The following is a 4,000-nucleotide window of genomic DNA, read 5'->3' as shown; positions in this document are numbered from 1 at the left end:
CAGCTTTCTCTCTTAGCAGGTTGAAGGCTGTCAAGCTAGGATACGTGTCTACCGTTAGCACGAAGAAACACGCACATGTTTGGTAGGTGCGTTGTCCAGTTTGCTAGTGATACCTTTGTCAATACGTCCTTTTCCGCTTTGGCTCTTTCAGGCACCAGGCTCAACGCAACAGAAGAATGTTAACCCATGTTAAGTTGTGCGTTAATTTAAAGCACCTAATATTATCGAATTTACACAACGATGATATTTACGATTAATATTAACATGAACTGAAACATAACTCGGAAGTGTTCCAAAACCCTGTAACTTAACGCTTCCGTGCATGCAGCGTACGTTTTTGCAGTACGTTTTAAAAATGCATTATTTCCAACAGTGGTGCAAACTGGGGTATTTAAGCTGGATGATCTTTATCAAATCGATCGAATTAACCAACAAACGCTTCGTCGCCTTCTCAGAAATATTCGTAATGATTGTCGTTATCCGGCAAAGATCCGGAAAAAGTCACGGCCAAAACAGTTGCCTCAGTTGTTAGACAGGCCGTCGTTGCTGGAAGGTGGTTGGCTTTAGTGAAATTAGTTTACATCTCACTGATTGTTAGTTCACATCCGTTAATTGAAGTCAGTAACACCGCCCGCTTCTTTAGCAAGCGTTCGCCTTTGCAAGCTTACCAAAAAAGGCTGGTAGGACAGATTTCCGCGGAGCTACAAAAAATGCAATGTTAACGATCAGGGTAAACTTTATTTGGATATTTCTGTGCATTTGTGTGCCCACTTCTGCTTTACTGCTTCGAGCGGAAAGATCGTATTGGCGAAGTGTAGGAAAAAATTGCTAGTGTTTCAGTGGGTTGCAGACATTTTTACAGGCCAAGCCCACTTGCAGCTCTGCGATTCAGGAAACGCCCAAAGAGAAGAAAACAAACCTCTGTGTCGCTCGCTTGGAGCGCCCTAAACGTTCAGCCAAGTCTTAACGAAGGGAGCTCATTTAGTGACGCCAATTTAAAATTAGCAAAGAATTCCCGTGAAGTATCAATCTTAGGCAGCACTGCTGTCGATGGGGTTTCAAGCTGGCGGCGAGACGCATAAGGACCAAGTAGAACTAAAGGTCAGATTATTATAGAATAGTTGCTTTTGCTATAATAATCATTGCTATATATCATTGAGTCAAACTGTTACGTACTTTTTACTTAATTCATTAATAATTAACAACGGCGGAATATCTCACCTCACCAAGCTTGCTACGGTCGCATTGAGTCACTTTTTGACTATTTGAACACTCATAGCAGCATTCCCCAAAAGATAACGTAAACCAATGAATATATTTATGTGACGCTTAAGAAGCGGCTCAGCTCTTTGTATACCTTTGGCCTGCTATTCCAAATAAACCTTTACAGCTGATATTTACATAGTCCCATTGTAGGTTCAACCTCAGAGAGCATCAACCGACATTATTTTTTAATCAGCAGCTAGATTCATCGTTCGTTCATCGTGCCAGAAAGCTTACCTGCTCTAGAATCTGTTTGTGTAAATGTTCGATGTGTCAGAGAGATTGCTCTATTTCAAACAGACATACAGAATGGAAAGCTCTCTTCTATTTACTTTGCGCAAAGGGTGTTAACGATTATTCCAGTGCGTTATATATTTGTGATTTTTCCTTACCCTAGTCTTAGCTTTGATAAGCTAATTTTTGCGGCGGAGATTTTTTCAGACGATTCGTAGCCTTTAAGATATATGCTTGTGCAATTCAATCAACAGGGTAGCGTGTGTCTTGTGCTTAGCCAATTTCAGCTGGTCGCTATCATGTGAATCGATGCGAGTTAGAGCGTTTTACCCTCTGCACTGTTCCGTCTGCTCGAGGACTGCAAAAAGAGACGCCGCTTACTCCCTTTCAACGACTTCTCTAAAATATTGTGCTACTAGTTGCTGTGCTACTATATTATATCGGAGTGTCAAAAGAAATTTCCATTCAAAACACGCTATAGTGTGCTTAAAATTAGACAGTCGTCGTAAAAATGCCAGAAGAGAGGTTTGAAGGTACTGGGTATAGGTATTGTTTAACGCAGTTCTAACAGTCTATTTAGGCTAGTCACGGATAAGTGAGCACTAGGGCGACATGAAGAAACTTCAACCAGCGTTGACGTGATCGTGTAGCGGTAACGACTCGATCTAGCAAGCCCAGGGGCCTACGAAGTGGTGAGGTTCGAGACCGCCCTTGGACACACCTTGTTTGAAGGTGGCTAAATAGATTGTCAACTGTTATTCAAGTTGATTGGCTTCAAATATAACTAAAAACGTTCTGGGCGTAGGTCTCCCGTTTTTCGATAGCGAAATTATCAAAAATGCAAATGCCATGAGACTCAGTGTGTGCTCCTATCCACATTCCTGTCACCCAATCATCGAGAACATGCAGTCGAACAAAGGGGTTTATACCGTTAAAATTGGGTGTGCTCTTAGATATTCAATAAGTATCAGGGGACGACCTGAAACACCTTTAATAACATCGTAAAAACAATGTATTTTAGTCGGCCGTAGATAAGCACTACGGCTTTGTTCTTCAAGTGATTAGTCGATTTACAACGGTCCAACATAAGTATGTAGATGAACGTGCCACATTTAGGCTTAAATATGAATATATAGGCTAGAACGTGCAAATTCTCTACGACCAAATTCTACGACGCATATAGAAAAACGTCTAATGTACGAACTTGCATGGGCGTTATCGCTATTTATTACAGACCCATTCGGCTAAATAGGCCCGAAGGTACACTACAAACGAAGTTCTGCATAGCCTTAATGTTATTCGGACTCCGCCTACTACTACGTGCTTCGGAAAGTGTAACTTAATTGCGAACGACATAAGTACAATAAAAATTCGATTTAAACTTAGCTTCCGATTATCAATTAGTTCGTCTTGCCGACATTCGGTTCTCATGTTTAATATACACAAGTTTGCTCCAAGCCAACTTTCGAGGCTTGCCCCTTAAAATAATCCACTGCTTATCTAGGCAGCCTCAGGTATATTGAATGTTAGTTCAGTGACGCACAGCCTGTAACCAGTGATAGGGTGAACCCGTTCGTCGACGGTAGATCGATCCACTGACAAAGTGACGCCGCTTCACGGTCTAATTCTTTATTTGCTCCATAACTCGTTGCATTGGCCTTGTCCGACCTCTCCGACCCTGTTGACGCGGTGTCGCCGGTCCCCTCCTCCTCGAAGCGTTTTCGGCGCCTTGCCTGATCGGCGGCGATGAGCTTCAATAGTGTCATTTTAAATAGGCTGACGTGCATTGAAGGATTTGCCAAACTCAACGTCCTTCAATATCACGCTAGAGGCAAAACAAGCAAAGAATAATAATAGTACGGTCGAACAATTGCCAATGCGAACACATATGTTTTTGCCTTCTTCTCTGGCTGAAACACAAAATATAAGTTCAACTCCAAGTTTTAGATACTGAAAAAATAATAAGCGTGTTTGCTTCGTCACCGTTGTAAGCGCCTTCCGTTCAAAAGCAAGCAAAACTTAGTCAGCGTGTTGACATGCTATATTATGAACAAATGCGTTTGGTATCAGGAATAAGATAGAAGCAAGAACGTATTTGTCATTATTTCGAAAGTATATAGAAGTGAGCATGGAACTACCATCTTAAGTTGAAGTTTAAGAACATATAGTTTATATAAATGCTGCTCGCATTAGTGCTTCTCCAATTCTGTTAAAACTGATTCATGTATCCTTGATTGAACAATAATTTAAAGTGTTAAGCATCTACCCTTTTTATAATTAAGTTGTATCTTCTGAACACTTTGTGTGATATGGTCTTCTTTTTAATACTATGATATTATTGATTGAAAAAGCTTGCTTTAAACTTATCAGCACGCCGCTGTGCAAAGCCGAATTTGTTAATTGTCTTATTTAATGATTTAGGATACGTTTTTTTAGACGAGTAACATTTCCAAACATCTTATAGGTAAGAAAATTGTTGTGATACATTCAGTCGGTGAAGATT

General features: G+C 40.7%; 1 long non-coding RNA gene across 1 annotated transcript; it reads left to right on the top strand.

Moving 5' to 3' along the window:
- The first annotated feature begins 1,438 nt into the window (after positions 1-1,438).
- Positions 1,439-2,882, top strand: LOC147756500 (uncharacterized). The gene is made up of 2 exons (XR_015323848.1): positions 1,439-2,189; positions 2,732-2,882. It is a non-coding gene; the product is annotated as an uncharacterized LOC147756500 (long non-coding RNA).
- Positions 2,883-4,000: the final 1,118 nt, after the last annotated feature.

The sequence above is a fragment of the Varroa destructor genome, unplaced genomic scaffold (assembly GCF_002443255.2).
Source record: "Varroa destructor unplaced genomic scaffold, Vdes_3.0 BEIS01000003.1, whole genome shotgun sequence".
Lineage (NCBI taxonomy): Eukaryota > Metazoa > Arthropoda > Arachnida > Mesostigmata > Varroidae > Varroa > Varroa destructor.
The sequence above is the reverse complement of the archived record's forward strand: the minus strand, read 5'-3'. Positions and strand labels throughout refer to the sequence as shown.